Source organism: Silene latifolia, chromosome 8 (assembly GCF_048544455.1).
Source record: "Silene latifolia isolate original U9 population chromosome 8, ASM4854445v1, whole genome shotgun sequence".
Classification (NCBI taxonomy): domain Eukaryota; kingdom Viridiplantae; phylum Streptophyta; class Magnoliopsida; order Caryophyllales; family Caryophyllaceae; genus Silene; species Silene latifolia.
In genome coordinates this window covers 83,554,988-83,575,650 of record NC_133533.1, presented here as the reverse complement: position 1 = coordinate 83,575,650, position 20,663 = coordinate 83,554,988, and positions in this window count along the sequence as shown.

Below are 20,663 nucleotides of genomic sequence, written 5' to 3'. Positions count from 1 at the left end.
GCCTTATCAAGGCCCTTCAACCATTGCTTTGCGGTGCCGATTAACGAAAAAGGAAATAAGACCCATCTTATTTGGTCTTGAGTCACGCCCGTTTGAGAGATAGCTTCACAATAATCGCAAAAGGTTTCCATATGAGAATGAGGGTCCTCACTAGGCATTCCCCCGAATTGGCTCCTCTCAACTAGTTGGATGAAGGCGGACTTGGCAATAAAGTTTCCGGTAAGATGTTGTGGTGTAGGAGTACCATTTGATAAATCCTCCTCGGTGGGTATAGAGTGTGACGAGAATTTAGGCATTGTAGGTGGATTTTATGTGGTATTGTTTAATGGGTTTTCTTCTCCTTCTATTGCGAAAGGATTGACAAACTCACTAGTGAGTTGAACAACTTCACCAACACCTCCCAAATTCCTCCTAACAAGTCTCCTATTATTCGTCAAGGTTCTTTCGATTTCACGGTCAAAAGGTAACAAATCTCTTTGTAACCTTCTAGACATGCAAAATATCAAACAACTCAAAAACAATTAGAACAAACCTTGAGGAGTTTTACTTCCCCAAGGTGAAAAAGACACAACTAAAAACAATAAAAGAAATCTTAAATCAATTAAACACCATCCCAAGAACAGCGCCATTTTTGATCGGGTCCATTTCGTGTTCACAATTAAGCATATGTGGTCGTTGGTCAATGGTCGATACAAAACACAATTTATACTTCACAAACAACTCTACAATTAGTAAAGAGGCAAGTAAAGGTCGGATCCCAAGGGACGGGTATTGAAATGAGAATTCTATTGTAACTAGTAGTGTCTAAGGGGTGTCACAAATTGGGTTGATGTAGAAGGTTACTAAACTAAAATAGCAATGAAAATAAACTAGCAAGATGAATAAAATAAGGGGTGTAAACAATTGATTAAAGGCACTAGGGTGTCATGGGTTCATAAGGGAATCATGGGATATGATCATACAAACATGTTCTCAAATTATAAGCAAGCAATTATTGTTGTGATGGATTGAGTTGGGTTGGGTTATATCTTACAATCCTAGGAAAGTTTGGGTCCCGGAGCCGAATCGATTAGATTGTACAACACCTACAAGTCGACTTAGTCTTCCCTACTTAACAACATGCATGGTCTAACAAGACTCGAGTTGGGTTATGTCTTACAAGTCAAGTTGAAAGGATAGAAGATGATAGTAAATGGAAGGATTCATAGGCTTAGCATTTCATCAAATATAACATGTGCATGTATTAAGATCAAAACAAGCAAGCAAATAAGATATGAAAGCATATTGATTTAAGCATGAATCATTCCCCATGTTGGTTTCCCCTAGTCACCCATTAAACCCTAGCTAAGAGACTACTCACTCATTATCATATTTAACATGCTAGAAAGGTTGTCAATCATACTAACATAATGAAACATGATGAATAAATGAAAGTAATTAGCAATAATTAAAAAGGGATTAAGAGATTATACCTACTAATGATTCCAATAATAAAGCAAAGAATAATAGAAGTACTTGAATCCTAGATTGAGAGGTTGTCAATCTCCCAAAATAACCCAAATAATCTTCAATTACCCAAAATAAAGTAAGAACAAGAGAGAGATTAAAGAACTAAAACTTGGATTAAAACTTGATTAATACTTGATTACAATATTAAAGAGAGATTTGATTGATATTAACTACCCTAATTATTGATAAGAAGAACATGCTCCTCTAATTAGCCTAATGGGGTATTTATAGTGAAAATTAGGGAGGATGCATTAGGGTTAACTAAGGGCTAAACTAGTAATTACACTTTTAAGTTGAGCAAGGAGACTCGGTATTTTCGAGAGAAGGGCTTCTCTAATCGTAGCTTGAAGAATGAAAACGTCTTTGTCTTGAAATCCGTGCGGATGGGAGTCGGGACGGCCGGATCTGGTGAGAATCGAGCGGATCCTTGGGCAAGACGCTCGGATTGGCGAGGGGAATCCGAGCGGATTCCTTTGAGGGACGCTCGGATTGGGCTTGGACGGACGGGCGGATTGTGTACAATCCGTTCGGATTGTGCAGCGGCGTCAATTCTTCTTCTTTTCTTCCCTTTTCTTCATGAATTCCTTGGGGATTTCCTTGGGGACTCAAGGATCCTTTCTCAACAATGCTCTTCTACTATGCTATGTACAAAGGCCTTCTAGTCTTGTCTCTCCTTGATGCTTGGTCATTGAATACGATCAATTTAGCCTCGTTTTGCCATGAAAATGCAAGATTCTTACTCCTTTCCTACCAAGGGATCAAAATCTCAAAGAATATGCAAAACAAAGAACTAAAGATAAGAAATGACCCAAATAGGCACTAAAAAGCATGGAAACACTTCGGGGGCTAAAAATGCGCCAATTATGGTCACATCAATGACTGAAACTTTGGAAACAAATCTTGAAAAGATCTGAAAACGCGCAGAAAAGAGCTGGGGAAGAGGCACTGTAGCCACTGCGACTCTTGGAAGAGGCGCAGCAGGTGCTGCGTCCTTTCCCAAGAGGTTTCCTCCTGCGGAAGAAAGATTTCCGCGTTTCTGTTATGGAATTGCGGTAGATCTCATCTTCCTTATTGTTTAAAAACAGATTTCGGGATATATTTTGCCAAAAGATGAAAAGATTAAAATTATGGAATAGAAATATCTGGAATATTCCAAAACATTCCGACTCGGCATTTTAAACGATTTATTAAATTAGAAAATGAAGACAATTTTTGACCCAGAATCCAAATGAACTCTAATTACTGTCAAAACGACCGTAACGGCGCGTAGATGACAACCAAGGGGTAGACACAAGTATTTGAGCTATCACTTGATGATAAACTTATGAATTGTCATAAATCATTCCGTGTACCAAACATGCGGCCAAATCATCACCGGATGGTTTGTGGGAGGTGCAGGAATGAGGTATCTACAGAGCCCCCACTTTGACTGAGACTTGGACAAGGCGAAAGTCAAAGTATAGCCATCAGGTCAATCGAAGATTACAACCTGAAGACTATGGCGACCCGAGGAGGCTCAAGGGGTCTGAGCCAAGGACCTGTTGTCGGGAACATTTTAGAGTCTGTCGACTATCGGGAGGGTCGTTTAAAGTCCATTAGACTACGTAAAGAAGCTCGCCAGCCATAAGAAGAAACCATACCTGAGACTTCTTTCTCGAGATGTCTCCAGAGGTGCGTAGGAGCTAAGGTTAAGCGTAAGATCTAAGGTTAGGACCTAAAATATATATAAAGGTTGTACTAGGGGTGTGAGACCCTAAATGAAAAGATCAGCGAGAAGGTGGCCTAAGGGTAACCGTGGTTTTGGGCGTATGAACCCGGAAAAAGGCGATTTTAAAGGAGTGCGATCTATCGGTGAAGGCTAGGTGCGGGAACATGGATAGTCTGGGAACCTACAAGAGAGCTGGCATGAGAACATCCGGATGGAACAAAGTATAATATAATATTGAAGGCAGCAGGACGTTGATAGAAACTGCTGGGGGAATCTGCTTGCGTCGGTCTCAAGCGAGCTCCATATCTCGAGAAGTACAATCGGCTGTCATGAACTCTCGCTGGGAAAATATTTGAGGTGTGTCGAAACACCGTCGAAGAAAATCTGCTCGTTGTTGCAAGCGAAGTCTTGATAAAGTACTGCGATAATTCACAGTGTGCTTGGAGATACGGGTCCGGACAAAGAATAAATATCAAACGGACTAAATGCATGATATATGGTGTTGGAGAAGAGGCTCACCAAAGATGGGCCCACGAATAACGAACTTGTAACGTATTTTTGAAAATCGAATTGGAGGGAAGCTGAGGAAAAGGCGCAGCAAGAGCTGCGACTCTTGGAAGAGGCGCAACACCTGCTGCATCCTTTCCCGGGTTCCTACCTGTCTGAGTAAAACCTTGACAGAACCCGTGTTTCTTCATAATAACAAAACACAAATTCTCTCTAAACTCTCTCAAATTCCAACGATATTCCACCAAAATTTGTTCAAAACCTTCCACTAATGATGACTAATCGAGGTATGTATCTCATTATTGCTTTAACATACGTATTTTGTTTGATTTGGATAGAAAAAAAATTAGGGTTTTAAACCCAAATAATTCGAAAATTTGGGGCTTTTCCCTCAAATGGATTTGCCTTGCGATATTGACATTAGAAATGGATAATTGGTAGTGTTAGGAACATAACCATGTGTTCTTTTTGAATTTTCATTGAGCATTGAGCATTTGAGTAAAGTTGAGACGGTTTCTCGGCTGTTTTGAAAATCGCTTCGACAATGGCCTTTGGATTGACCATTTATGATAAAATTTGGTATTTGGAACACTTGTGTGATGGGTAAACTTCCTACCATCTCAGATTTTTGATTTGTGACGGCCTTTTCAGGACACTTTTATAGGGCATAATTGCCGTTACAGCGAAATGCTGCCGAAATTTCGACTCAATCATATGATTAGGCTCGAACTTGGACTTGAGTTTACCCACTTTACCACATGAGCGGTCGGGTTTCGAAAGAAATGGCCAAAGATGGCGGGATAAGGCCATATTCGGGGATTGAAAGGCTTGAAATCAACTTCACCGAGGCTCGTCGTCATTTGACGCGGTCTAATTTACTCTAATTTTGCAGGTGACATGGCTTCTACGTAGAGGAGGGCTCCCATGGACGTGGACACCGACTTCGATCCTTTTCTTGCTTTTAAGGAGGTGTTCGAGGAGGTCTTTGAGGAGGAGGCTGCTGAGGAGGAGGTCCTGAAGTGGGCCAACATCGAGCTAGGAGATTTCGGAGCCTTGGTGGGAGCATGGAGGGAGATCAAGGAAAGGAAGCTTCGGGCTAACCTTTGCCTGATTTGAGCCTTTCTTGATCGGTACTGGGACACGACCTCGACCTTTCACATGACTTTTGGTGAGGTTGGGGTCACGTTGGAGGACTACGACATGATTTCTGGTCTGCCGTGTGGAGAGGATGCTGTGGTGTGGCCGTCGACGGCCATGAGGGTGGATTCGGCTGAGGCCAGGAAGCTGATTGGTTGGAACCTGGCGAGTGCTGCTGCGGTTCCTGGGCTAGTGCTGAGAACTTACGCCAAGGATTACTTTGAGGGTAAGACCTCGGCGTTGGTGACGGTGGATGGGAGGGAGGTGGCTCCTCCTGCTTGTAGTGCGGAGCAGAGAGCTTGTCTGTGGCTCGGGTGGTTGTTGTCTTCACTTTACCTTGGAGACAAGGGGGAGAGGCTGTCGACGAAGCTTCTTCCCTTCCTTTCCGACCTGAGTGACCTAGGTCGTTGGGACTGGGTCACTCCCGGCTTTGCGTTCCTCACACGCTACATGAGGGCCATGGTCCGTGCTGAGCTGCTGGAGAAGGGACTTCTCCTGATCTGTCGGTCCTAGACTGCTGTTGGAGGTATGTACCTTCATTTCGTATCATGAAAACTCATTACTTCTTCTTTTTATCGAATCGTGAAATATCATCATCGATTGTCTTACTTTGCAGGCGTGGGTGTACTCCTACTTTCCGGGCTTCACGCCCTAGAGGACGGAGCCGAGCCGAGGGCTAACCCAGTTGTGAGGGCTTGGGTGATGTGTCGTAGGAAGAGCTAGTGCTCTTCCTACGATGTCTGTCGACGGGGCATGAATCCCCTGAAGCTGAGTGACGTAAGTATTTTTAATCACTTTTCCTTCATTGTTTATTCATTGCTTCTCAGAAGTGATCATAAGAATGACCCCTTGGTTGCTTGTCTTAGTGGGTGCCCAGGCCATGGATGGAGTACCCCGATGCCCCTCCTTTCATGGCAGAGGTTCTTCGACCTAGGAGCTCAATTCGGTTGCTGCTGAGGACATCCATGGGTCCAGTGTGGTATCTGGACGAGCGCTTGACTAGTAAGTGCATCGTGATGCTTTCACGGTTCCCAACGATCCTCCTCGGACGATGGTTAGGGAGCCTTCTGACGCTGAGAGGGAGGCTGACCTGGCAGACGTTGGTGGTGAGGCTCTTCTCCTTCCAGATGAAGAGTACTCTCTGTTCGGTCGCCAGACTCTGGCATACTGGCCGGTCATGGTAAGTATTTAATTTTCCCTTTTTGAATTGACTTTGACAAAATGATGAATGATCATCAAATAAAGACTTCATTTGGATTTTGCAAGAGATTAAGGAGGCGGGCGTCGAGCCCCCACCCTACCCCGAGACCCTTGAGTACAGTGACGCGGCGGGGATGACGACGATCTCCAAGCTTCGCGACTTTGGCGATGTGGTGACAGATGTTGGCCTGGAGGAGTGGTAGCACTTGGTTAGGAGGGTAAGCCCCAGATTCAGTTGGCTTTTGTTATTGTATAAGAATACATTTGTTCATTTCATTGGGTGGCGCCGTCTTGGTATGTGGTGCTGTGGAGGGTGGCCAACCGGCTATGGTCTACAACCATCGAGGCACTTGCTGGTGGCCGAGGCCGACAAGTATGAACCTCTCATTTATTTTATTTTAAATTTTGTTGTAAATTTCTCGCATTTTGTTTGAAATTATTGAAATGAGGCATTTATTTGTCATTTGTAGTGGGAGCGCGACCTGGAGCGGGAGCTACAACCATCGAGGCACTTGCTGGTGGCCGAGGACGACAGGTATGAACCTCTCATTTATTTTATTTTAAATTTTGTTGTAAATTTCTCGCATTTTGTTTGAAATGATTGAAATGAGGCATTTATTTATCATTTGCAGAGGGAGCGCGACCTGGAGCGGGAGCTGGCACAGTCCCAGGAGGAGACAGCTCGCCTATTGACGGAGTTGGAGGTTAGGGACACCGAGATCGCTGCTCTCGAGGCGAGGGTCACCGAGCGTGGTCATGACCAGGAGTAATTGTCTTTTCTTTTGTTGTCATCGGCTGTATTGTATATACTTTGTACATTTAGGACTTCATTTTGGACTTTTGGACATTTTTTGGGCAACAGCCTCCAGTTTGATATACATATAGCATTTTGGTTGTGTATATGATGGCCTGAGTGCCTTTGCTGCTAGGTTGTCTGTTTGTTCCTGCAGGTTAGCTTAGAACAGGTTCGGTAGATGACGGTTTATGCCGTCATGCTGCCGAAATTTACATAGACTTACACGTAAAATATACATTGTACATATGGCTTAAACTGGTGCAAAATGAGAGGAATGATCTAAAAAAATTGCAAAAAATTGCCCAGAAATGAACGAGTGTGATAATATTACCCGAAAATGAGCGAAATGCAAAAGAAATTTACATAGACTTAAAAAGAAATGTGTAAGTCTGAAATGAAATGTGAAATGGGAGTGAAATGATTCTCCTAAAAAAGAAAATAAAATGAAATGGGTAAGTGTGCTTGGTTGGCGAAAATGTCGATTTCGTCTCGAAAAACTTGTCTGGCAAATTAGGAATCATAAAATATGGTAATTTGACGGAATTACCAAAATAATAACCTATAGGAATAGGAAATTATACCCAAAAGAAATTAGGAAAGATCCAAGCCGGAAAAATCACGGAAATCCTTCTGAGGAAGAGGCGCAACACGAGCTGCGACCCTTCGAAGAGGCGAAGCAGGTCCTGCGCCATTTCCCCAGTTATTCAGTTCTGGCGGAAATTAGGAAACGACTTTTAGTATAAATAGAGATGTCGAGGGAGCTTTTATTTACATAATTCCTCCATCCTTTTTCTGTCTATTTCATAAAAACTTTTCTATTTTCATATCAAAAAATTCACAAGTTATGGATGCCTTTGAAAACCGTCTCAAGGAGTGGACAAATGTGTTTACAAACGTTGAGAAGCATGACATGGGTGCTTTCAATTTGGGGTCAATCTTGCGTCTTAAATTGGTGAAGGTTGTGAAACCTTTCTTGGATGCTTGTCTCGAATATTGGGACCCTAATTTCCATGTGTTTGCCTTCCCTGGAGGTGATATCTGTCCTTTTCCTGAGGAAATTGTCGCAATTGGAGGATGGGATACAGAAAATGCTCCTCCATACCCTATAGCTCTCAAGGTACAAAAGCAAATTTAGAGATTTGGTTGTACTGACCAAAGCTGAGGTTGACAGTCTTGTGACCTCAAAAGGAGTCTGTATGCTTGATTTTATTGATCGATTCATAAACAGGGGAGATCCTTCTATCTCTTATGTGGCGAGGCATAGGGGATTCGGGTTTTGCCTACTACATGGTTATGTCCTCTGAGGGCATGTTGATAAGGAAATGAGAGGGGATCCTCGTTACTTGAGCTTGGTTGAACAGATGGAGCTGCGCAAGAGCCCAGCGTGTCTTTGCCTAGGAGAGATCATTTTGGGGCAGGATAATAGAAAAGCCAACCGCGAGCTTCCTTATTTGGGAAGTCCTATGATTTTGCAGGTAAGAACCTCTATGTATAATGCCAATTGTTTTTTTTCTTCTTTCTTTTTTTTTTTCTTTTTTCTTTTTTTTTTTGATTTTTTTGGTTGGACATTAATTCCCGTCTTCTTGGTAGGTTTGGCTCATGGAGCGTCTACGGGTGATCGAGCCCCCAGTTAATGTGCCAGGATATCATGCTCAGTCGATTGCGATGAGGACTAGGCTCTATATGGTGGACTTCACTCGAGTTTGCAACTATTGGGAGAACAAGTTGAAGAATGAAGGTGGTCCTTTGATCAGATGGATTATGCCATGGTAGCATCTCAAGTCAGTCATTGGAGTGTCATCCGTAGATCCTACTCGGTCAGTACGCATTCCTGGCTTGGAATTCATGATATGCATCTTCGCGGAGAGATTGATGAGGCAAGTGGGCCTTAAGCAGAAGATTCCTAAACTTGATACCGTTCCTCAGACTGCATTGGCACCTACTACCGAGAGTCGTCGACAGTGGGCCCTCAAGTGGGCTCAGAGGAACATGTGGTTTATACTTTTTCCTGTTGGTTCCTTATGGTTATCGGATTCATACTTGCAATGGAGGAGGCTACTACTCCCGAGGAGCGCGAGAAGTTGAGGAAGCGCGAGCCCGTTGATTACAAGATTCGTGAGGTAGCAAAGGAGAACCAGAAGTATTTGACTGGGGGGGAGGGAAGAGGCCGGATTGCGAGTCGTTCACAAGTCGAAGGAACCGAAGACCGCTCCTGCCGCAGAGATGGTGGTTGATCGAACTGGTAAGGCTAGACCCCAAGAGAGACCTTTGGTGATTAGGTCTGAAATAGCACAGGAGCGCCCGACTCGTGGTCGAGACAAGAAGTATGATAAAGATGACAAAGGCAAGAGAAAGTTGGAAGAGTAGCCTAAGTCGTAGTATTATTTATTATTATTATTATTTTTATTTGTAATAAATAGTGGGGTTTTTAGAATCCTAGTCTACTTATTTTTCAGCATTTTATATTATGTGGTGTATTATTATTATTTATAGAAGGAATGAATAAAAGATTAATTAATTATGAAACTGTTGTCATTTTTCTTTTATTACTCTTGTCGAATTTCAAATGCAAATGCAAATGTCTTTCTAGTTACATTTAAACTAATGGGTTGTATCCTGTGAAGGATTGCCTACGTATTCATTTAATAAAATAAAATCAAACCCTTACGTGTAGTTCGAGTAAATGTAAAAGAATAATTGTTCTAAGCAAGAGCTTGTAGTGAATTAGAAAATGAGCATGAGCTTTACTTACTCCTAAAAGACAACTCAATTTATTTGATGATATGAGGATGACGAATTGTCAAAATGCAAGAGCAAGGTGACATAAGCTTTTTTTCAGCGGGCCGAGGGCCATTTTTATTTCGTGTCGCATGAGCGGCACGTGGGTGTTACGCGAGGCACCTTTTTTGTCCTATGCTAAGCATAATATCATTTCAGTTGGTCGAGGTTAGTTGGATTAGCAAATTCATTTCCATCTAGGTCTGTGATCCTAACCGCACCGCCCGGGAGTATGGATTTGACCAAGAATGGTCCGGCCCAGTTGGGTTTGAACTTTCCTCGTGGATCGACAGGTAGAAGAGCTCTAACTGATTTGAGGACTAAGTCTCTTTCTTTGATGTTTCTAGGCTTAACCCTTTTGTTAAAGGCTCGTTTGATACGTGCCTGATATATTTGAACATTATGTAATGCGCGCAATCTTCGTTCATCCAAGAGGATGAGTTCTTCATACCACCTATGTCTCTTCCAATCGGCTTATGGAATTTGACTTTCGAGTATAATGCGTAAGGATGAGATTTCTAGTTCAACTGGTTGTACAGCTTCTATGTCGTAAGTTAAATAGAAAGGAGTAGCCCTAGTGGGCGTCCTATTTCATGTGCGATAACCCCATAAGGCGAATGAAATCTTACTGGGCCAATCGCGATAATTATCGATCATTTTCTTGAGGATTGTGACGACATTCTTATTGGCCGCCTCTACCGCGCCATTAGTTTGTGGTCTGTATGGCGAAGAATGGTGGTGCTCGATTTTGTACTTAGCTAGCAATTGTTCAGTCCCAACCTGGAAATGTGATCCATTGTTAGTGATGATTTAGTGTAGGCAACCATATCGACAGATGATATTGGTTTGTATGAACTTTGCCACGTTTTTAGCTGTGAGACTAGCGTAAGATGCCACTTCGACCCATTTGGTGAAATAGTCGATAGTTACCAAAATGAAACAGTGACCTCCTGCTCCGGCTGGGGTGATCTTCCTGATGATGTTGATTCCCTAAGCGGAAAATGGCCAAGGAGATGTCATGGTGTAGAGTAGCGAAGGAGGGACATGTGGCACATTCCCGAAGATTTGGTAGTTATGGCAATGTCTGACATACTTGGTGCAATCGGATTCCATTGTGGTTCGTTAATATCCCAGATGCGTAATTTTCTTTGCCATCATTGGTCCACTCCTGTGAGGGCCACACTCTCCATCATGAATCTCTTCCATCACTTCCTGTGCCTGTGATTGGTCAAGGAAATATAAGACTACACTAAGAGGTGTTCTTTTGTACTATTCTCCTTGCATAAGGAGATACTAATAGGCTAGTAGGCGTATATCACGTTGTCCTCTCTTATCTATATCTGGTGGATATGTACCATTCAGTTTGAAGTTTAGAATGGCTTGAAACCAAGGCTCCCCTGGGTTTTCCTCTTCATCTGTAATTTGGTGCAGGTAGACTGGTTCTGACCGTCGTTCGATGCATAAAAGTATTTCTACCATGTCGTCTGGCATGTTAATCAGAGATACAAGTTTTGCAAGAGCATCTGCAAACTGATTTTCTTCTCGAGGTAGGTGTAGATAGGTTACTTGATCGAAGAACTGGGCAACTTGATCTACCATGGCCTGATATGGCGCTAGACTTTCACTTCGAATTTTCCAAGATCCCGTAATTTGGTTGATGATCAAGGATGAATCTCCGTGAACTCGAAGATTTTTGATGCCTAAACTTACTGCCGCTTGTAGCCCAATGAGGCAAGCTTATATTCTGCTGCGTTATTTGTCACCTCGAAGTCGAGTTTGACAGAGAGTGGTGTATGCTCACCTTCAGGAGAAATGAAAAATACTCCTATTCCAAATCCTCTAAGGTTCGATGCTCCATTAAAATAAAGGTCCTAAGAGTCTACATTGGTTTGTAGTATATCCTTGTCTGGGAATGACTATGTGTCTACTGCTTGGGTGTCGTTAATGGGATTATCGCGAAGAACTCGGCAACGGCGCGCCCCTTTATAACCTTCATAGGTACGTATTTGAGATCGAACTCTGAGAGCGTTGAGGTCCCTCTTGCCAAGTGTCTGTTGAGAACAGGTTTTTCGAAGAGGTATTTTATAGGGTCTATTTTGGAGTACATCTTGATGGAGCAGCTAAGTATGTAATGGCGTAGCTTCTTTGTGGCCCACACAAGAGCGAGACATGTCTTTTCGAGAGGCGTGTACTTGCATTCATACTCCAAAAACTTCTTACTAAGGTAGTAGATATCTCTTTCTTCTTTTCCGACGGTTTGTGCTAGCAGAGCCCCCACGGCTGTTTCGGTCACTGTGAGATATAAACTAAGAGGTTGATCTCGTTGAGGAGGTATGAGCACCGGTGGTTTGGCTAGTATCTTCTTAATTTTGTCAAACGCCTTTTGACAGTCCTCATCCCATATGGTATGATCTGTTTTCTTGAGCTTTTTGAAAATGGGTTCACAGATCATGGTAAGTTTCGATTTGAATCGACTTATATATTGCACCTTGCCTAAGAATCCCCTAACCTCTTTCTCTGTCTGAGGTTGTGGCATTTCGATTAGAGCTTTGATTTTGGAATGATCGATCTCTGTTCCCCGTTGACTGACGACATATCCCAGAAGCTTGCCTGATGTTACCCCGAATGCGCATTTCTGAGGATTGAGTCTCATGTTGTACTTTCGCAATCTCAGGAAGAATTTGCAAAGTTATCAATATGCCCCTTCCTATCTTTGGACTTGACAATCATATCATCCACGTACTCCTCTACTTCTTTATGCATCATGTCATGTAGCGGTGTGGTCGCAGTGCGTTGATATATAGCTCCAACATTGATTAACCCGAATGGCATAACAGTATAGCAATAGGTGACCCATTGAGGAACAAAGGCAGTCTTATGCATATCTTCTATGGCCATTTTGATCTGGTTATACCCTGCATACCTGTCCATGAAGGACAATAACGCGTGATTTGTTGTATTATCTACCAATATGTCGATATGTTGTAGAGGAAAATCGTCCTTGGGACTCACTTTGTTTAAGTGTCTGAAATCAACACAAACTCGGATTCGTCCATCCTTTTTGGGTAAGGGTACTATGTTGGCCACCCAGTTTGAATACTCAGAAACTTTGATGAACCCGGCTTTGAATTGTTTATCGACTTCTTCTTTGATTTTAAGAGCCCATTCTGTCCTCATTCGACGAATCTTCTGCTTTGCAGGTTTGGAACCTGGTTTGATTGGAATTTTGTTTTCTGCAATATCCCTGCTGATCCCTGGCATGTCTTTGTAGGAGCAAGCGAAAACATCTTTGAACTTGTGAAGGAGGTCTATGAAATTGGCCCTTTCGGTTGGGCTTAAGTTTGTCCCTATCCTAAGTTCTTGGGGTTCTTGTTCGGTTCCTACGTTGATGGGTTCAGTGTTCTCTATAACCGGTGCCCCTTCCCTCTCTTGTAATATTTCTTTAGCTATGTAAGGAGGTAGTGCGATTGAATCTGGCTCTGGATCATCCTCATTATCATCGTAAATATAATTGCATTAAGAATAACACAAAGAGTAAGCAGAATCTGATTTATTCATATTAAATTTTGAAAAGAGTTGAAACAAAGAAGCCATTTGTTCAGTGGTCAGTGGCGGTAAAAGGACAGCTGTTGGGACATTTCCCATGCTACTGTTACTACTCGATGCTATCCTAGGAGAAACAAAGGGATTGGGAGTGACGACAAGAGGAGACTCTCTAGGGACTTCTCTAGACTCCGACTCTGATTCTGACTAGACTCCGACTCTGACTTTAATTCGTTATATTCGGGTTCTCCTTTGAATATCTCTCCTTCTCCAGTGGTGAGTTTGAAGAGTCTTCCTTGATTGTTTGTCCATTTGATTGACTTTCTCCATCCTTTTTGCTGATTTGAACTGGTTTCGGTGATTAACGCGGCAGGGTTGAAATGGTCATCCTGTAGTATCATGGAAATGATCTCGTCCTGTGCAGCTTTAACAAATCGGTCTTCTCTAAACAAAAGGCTAACATCCTGTTCGTTTAAGCAAGGTGCTTGACGGATCTTGACGGTAGGAATCGTTTCTGAAGGAATAAATTAGCAATCGTGAAAGATCTCGATTCTAGCTAGTTGCCTTCCTTTATAGTCCCAAGGTTCGGGAAACCCATGAAAGTATTCCTGACTCCCTTCTCTAATGAAGTATCCATTTAGGGTAGGGAGGTAGAGTCGCATTTGGATTCCCACATTCTTACGGTTTCGAAACTACGTGAGCATCTCTAGAGCCTGTTTCTTCGTGGGTAGGATTCAGTGGAATTCCCGGGAAGTATCCCTGGGACTTGGGTACGTGGTTGACCACTAAATTGGAATATGGATCGAAGTAAAGAGGTGCTAGTTCACTTTCTACAAGGTTTATGCTATGGAAGCCCCCAAGCCCGTATACTGGATCTGTAACTAATTGGTTGCTTAACGTCTTTTCTATCACTGCCTTTATAGGTGACGAAGTGATCGTCACTACTTTTCCATCTAGTGGGATCTTGATTTTCTGGTGGAAGGTGGATGTTACTGCTTTGGAAGCATGAATCCAAGGCCTTCCCAGAAGTATGTTGAATGATGCTTCAATATCCACTATTTGAAAGTTAACCTTTCGCTTAATCGACCATGTGGCTATGGTGAGGTTGACTAGTCCTACCATTTTACGTCGTGTACCGTCGTATGCGCGAACACCTTGGTTAGTAGGAGTCCAATCTGACTCTTTCATGCCCAACTTATATGCTTTTTTTAATGGTATGACATTGACTGCAGAGCCATCATCCACCAAAGTCATTGGCACATTCTTCTTTAGGCAAATGATAGTAATGTATAGAGCCAGGTTGTGACTAGCGCTGAAAGGTGGAAATCCTCATCTGAGAAAGTAACTAGGTTACTTAGCTTAGTTGAATCTTGGAAGACCAAGCTGACTACGTCATCAGGTTTAGAGTTGTGTGCCATGTTTAACTTAGCCAAGGCTTGCAACAAAGCTTGGCGATGAGGGAATGAACTTGCAACTAGTTGCCAGATTGAAAGATCAGCCTTTGTCTTATGTAATTGCTTTAGCAAGTGGTCAGTAGATGTATCTTTGCCATCATTTGGTGTGACGATATTGGTGTTAGTAATTGGACCATTGGCTATAGGACCATTTTGAGAAACATTTTGATATGGACACCCTGAACGAGTTAGGTGGTCTATATCTTGGTCTTCCCTATTTTTGACTATGTCCTCACTAATCTTGACTAGGTAATGCTTAGTGAGGTATTCATCTTCATCGTCATCTTCATCGGCCCATACTCCATTGACGGTAACAAGCTCTCTTAACCTGATGATTTCAGCTTCTAAGTGGATTATTTGATCGATTAGGTTATCAACCACGGCTATCACTTCTTGCAATGTAGAATTTTGAGATAGATTTAGTGGCATTCTCTCCTTAGGTATGGTGCTTGGATTGTGGAGGGATGCTACTACATCTTCCAGTTCCGAGACTTGTCTACTCACACTCTTTGCCCATGCAACAAAGTCGGTGATGGTAGGAGAAATGGTGGAATAACTCCCCTCATATTCTAATGCATGGATCTCATCTTCGATTGGAGAAATGAGGTGTGAACAATCTAAGATAGATTATTCATTTGTAATCATCAGAACTCCAATAGGATTCTGAGTATTGTTAGGCTTACCTCCAGGAGGTATGGGTAGGCGACCGTCTTCGATCATATCTTGAAGGTCTTAATGTTTTGGTACCTCAAGTGATTTGCATAAATAGGTCTTAAGTTATCTACAAACATATCCACAAGGGTAGCTTCATCCAGACGCTCGACAAGTTGTGTGCTAGTCTTCCTCCACCTACTTAGGAAGTCGGTGAAGCCTTCTTTCTCATTTTGGGTAATGATCTCTAGATTGCGCATATTGACTTGGATTTCAGCATTATCCGCGTATTGCTTAGCAAACTCGATTACGACGTCATCCCAGGTGGCAATATTCTTGTGCTCTAGAGAATAGAACCATTGCTTAGGAATGGTGTCGAGAGATGAAGGCAAGATCCTTAAAAACATCTCAGGTTTGATCCCTTTGATAGACATGTAGTCTTTGAAAGCACGAATGTGGTTCAAAGGGTTTTCATGTCCCTTGAACTTTGGGATATCAGTCATGTTGAAGTTGGTTGGCAACTTGGCGCTCACGGCCTCATACTTGCGATTGTTTTCCCTATAGATATCATCTCCTATGAAGTACATTAGTTGCTCCTCCAAATATTGGAGTCGCTTTTCAGCTTCAGTAAGACCTACTGGAGGGTTGATTTCTGGTTGTCCAACATAGGGTGAAGGTTATCACGCACAAATTCACTAGGAACTTCATCTTCTGCAGGAGGTAGTCTAGTTTCTACAGCAACAATTCGGCCTTCGATTGTGTTGAGGCGATCATAAACTTGGTCTTGGGTTGTTTGAAGGCGAGCGAGCGCAGCTAGGATTTGATCATTACCATTTGGGGTTGACCTCTGGCGCTTGTGTTACTAGTTTCAGGCATCTTTGGAAACTGGATAAGAAATCAACGATGAATCAAAACACGATCGACCACTCTAGCACACTTACTCAAAGAAAAGACTCGAATTGTGGAGTGGGAGTGTGCCACTTGTGTCAAGTGAGGTTTGAAAAGACAAAGTTTTGAAATGTTTATCCAAATAAACTGTAGTGTAGTTGTAGGAGTGTTGACTTGAAGTGAGGTTATGAAATGGGTTTTGAGGCCCGAATTTTGACTCTATATTTGGATAGAGTTTCGACTCATTTTGCGCTAATTTGGGCCATTTTTCGAAAATATTTCCATTTTGAAAAAAGGTTTTTGATTTTACAAAATTCGTCATGGTTTTGTTTTGAAAATGGTGATTACATATGATACAAGCATTAAAACATGCATTATAACGGTATGCTTAGTGCATTTAAAGGGTTTTGGCTTAGAAGGGCGGTTTGCCATACCGAGCAATCAAACAAGGGTCTGTGGAGAGGTCTGTGACAAACAAGAGTAAGGTCGGTTCCTAGTCCATTCCCTCGAATAGTGAAGGCCCTTGATACAAACATGAGTAAGCATCATGGTATGGTTGACGTCAATCGCTATCCATCCTTAGGCCCAGATAAGAATTTAGACCGTCTAGACGGGACGATTGGTCGAATGGGTTGGGTTGGGCCTAGGAAGGCCAAGTAAAACGATCTAAGAAGATCGAGTAATGAAAACCAACAACTGTCTCATATAAACTATTCCCTAACCTTGTTCAAGTTTCACCCTTGGCAACACGTAAGTGTATTACTCCCCAGTGGAGTCGCTAAACGGTGGACACAGGGGCCCATGGGGGTGTTTGGGAAAACAAGCATTTGCATTTGTGGAGTCGCAACCAATTTATTGTGGAAAATTGGAAACCGTTCGAATACTTCGCGTCATGTCAAGACACAAAGTAATGACATGAACACTAAGAACTAGTTACCTTTAGCATTCTATGTCTAGAATGACTCTCGTGGATGCAAATGAACATGGATGTTCATAGAGATCTGAAGTAAGGAGTGAGGGTACATATTAGGAAGCTCTTTTGATCGAACACCTAATCCCGCCTGCCTCGATAGCGGCCTCTTATAATGATTAGGGAAATTATCTATACTCGATATGTTGTCGATTATATGCATGCAATGCAACAAACAATAGAATAATCCTAGCATGTGAATTAAACTATGTCGGTGAACATGTAATTTAGCATACAATTGGGTAGAAGTAGGGTTTTAAGGTTGATTACATGTGAAAGCAAACAAACGATAACAAAGGTACAATAATTACGATGGTTCAATGATTTATGTTGAAGATATACCAAAAACGGATATTTTGAGAAAAGAAAAGGAAAATAATTTAGGGTTAGAAAACGGACAGATTAGTGGTGATATTATGGTTACTAGTCGATTAATAAATAAACTAATAAACTAGGTCGAAGCAAGAACGGAAGTTCAGAGACAGAAGTAACCCCGGAATAGGCGCAGCAATGCTGCGCCCCTTGGAAGAGGCGTAGTGGTCACTGCGTCTGCTCCTGAGGTGAGTTCTAGCTGTGAAGCCGGAACTGCATATTATTAATGTTCGTTGGTGATTTAATGATCTATTATTGATATTCGACTCAAGTAGAAGTGATTTAACAGGTTATTTACATGCGAATTGGTCATAAAAGCGATAAAAAATGAATTACAACGGACTAAAGCCAATTGGAGATTAATTACAAGTTATTAATACAAATTAATATAAATTAATCAGGCTTATTTATGTTAAACTATAAAGAAAGGTTGTGATAAACAGATGAAAATATGTACAAAATTCGAATTCCGGAGACTTGATATGAACAAATCGAATCTCTAAAACCCGGGTTTGATTTTAATGACGAAAACCCGCAAATATTGATTATAAGGGATTTAAGTCGGATTTAAAGACGGCAAATTATTATAAACTATGTGTTACAATTATTAGGTGAATGGAACATGAGAAAAATAAGAAAAGACGGAACAAAAGAGACGAATCAACAAAGAACAAAGGAAGAAAAAGAAAGGCAGAAACCGAATCAGCCTCAGGAAGAGGCGCAACAGATGCTGCGACTCTTCGAACGGGCGTAACGGTTGCTGCGTTTCTTCTCGACGTCTTTGTTCTGTTAATCCGTGAAAATAGGTTTGATAAAGGGTTTTATAAATCGGTTTTAAGCATATTTTCAACGTAAACCTAACATTAATTTATGCAATAATAAAATACAATAATAAAATATGGGATTTACACCCTGAGACTTACATGTTTGACGAAACGAGATTAACTAAGTTAATGATAGTGATTTCTCGACTCGAATGTATGATGAAAGTGCCCTCGTAAGAGGATTTGAATTAGATTGATTTGATTAATGAGTGGAGTTGGTCAAATTGGTCGGTCATGCAACTAGACTGGTACTCAGAAGTATCCGAGCTTACGTGGTCAATTGATCAAGCACGTAGACGTCAATAAGCTTAGAGCGCGGTCTTAGAATGCAAAGGGAGAAGAGAAGGGCGAACACTCGCGTGACAAATATGAGGAACGAAGGTCCCTATTTATACTAATCACACGAAGGAATTATGGTATGACTGAAACTTTGGAAACAAATCTCAAAAAAATCTGAAAACACGCAGAAAAGAGCTGGGGAAGAGGCGCAGCAGCCACTGCGACTCTTGGAAGAGGCGCAGCAGGTGCTGCGTCATTTCCCTAGAGGTTTCCTCCTGCGGAAGAAAGATTTCCGCGTTCTTGTTATGGAATTGCGGTAGATCTCAACTTTCTTATTGTTTAAAATAAGATTTCGGGATATATTTTGCCAAAAGATGAAAAGATTAAAATTATGGAATACAAATATCCGGAATATTCTAGAACATTCTGACTCGGCATTTTAAACGGTGTATTAGAAAATGAAGACAATTTTTTACCCGGAATCCAAATAAACTCTAATTACTGTCAAAATGACCATAACGGCGCGTAGATGACGACCAAGGGGGTAGACACAAGTATTTCAGTTATCACTTGACGATAAACTTACAAATTGTCATAAATTGTTCCGTGTACACAACATGCGGCCCACTCATCACCGGTGGTTTGCGGGAGGTGCAGAAATAAGGTATCTACATTATGCATAATATAATGAAACTGCGAGTGCTTATGTGTTATGTGATCATAAGTCCTTCTGTGTCATTTTCAACTTTCGAAAACACCCTTTCGTGCCGTTATAATGGCCATTTAAAAACCTCAGTCTTTCGCCGACCGTTGCATTTCAATACGCCTTTCTAGGACGTCGTAATGACGATTTTCAAAACCAGTTGTCTATAACCATTTCAACACGCCTTTCTAGGCCGTCGTAATGACGATTTTCAAAACCGGTTGTCTATAACCATTTTAACACGCCTTTCTAGGCCGTCGTAATGACGATTTTCAAACCCGGTTTTCTACAACCATTCCAACACGCCTTTCTAGGCCGTCGTAATGACGATTTTCAAACCCGGTTATCTACAATCATTTCAACATGCCTTTCTAGGCCGTCGTAATGACGATTTTCAAACTTAGTTTTCTACAGTCATTTCAACAGGCCTTTCTAAGCCGTCGTAATAACGATTTTCAAACTCGGTTTTCTACAACCATTTCAAAAACACCTTTTTTACGCCGTTATAATCGTCGCATCAAGACACGGATTTGAACTCGTCTCGCGCCGACAATGGCTCTTTCAAAACCCTAGAAAGGCACACACCCCTTTCTCGAGATAGTTTTAAGATCCCGAGGACCCTACACCGTCCCCGAGACCTTGTCAAACGTTTCAAAACTCGAATTTCAAAACATATAATTTTGAATTTCAAAAACATTCTCTGGAAAAAGTACATTGTTTTTTGAGCCGACTCAAACTCAAACCGTCTTTTGAAAACAAACTTAAGACAACTCTGCAACTGACCGACTTTCGGAGATACCGATTCTTCGGAAGACGTCTATAAAGCGACAAACGAATCTTTTTGAAAACCTCTATTTTCGAAAACTTCAGTCCACCATTCCAATTCCGCCTCGTGTCTATCGAGTCAGAGCAAACGTACTTATGGATCTTTACTTATGAGTTGTCTCACCATGACACTCGTCCAACGGCGCCACGCCACTACGTTCGAGGCGAGTCAAAAGTCCGGTCAACACCGTCACGTTATAAATCGAGAAAGCACCGAGGTACCACACACGGTCATCCTCGTCTTGTTGAGTCTGATCTTTGTTCCGTCCTTTGTGTTATATGTGTTCAGTCTTTGAACCGTGTCGGATTGAGATGTAATGTGAGCCATTTTTCTGCTTCCGAGCCATGGCTCCATCTTCAACTTCGTCCAACAACAACGACAACAACAGAGATGTTACAACGCTCAGCTAGCCAGCCTACTCACTGCTCTCAAGGTCACCCGAACCGTGTTGAGGCCCGTATCGACACCATGGAAAACAAGAAAACTGGAGAACACAACACTCCGCCCTTGACTGAAAC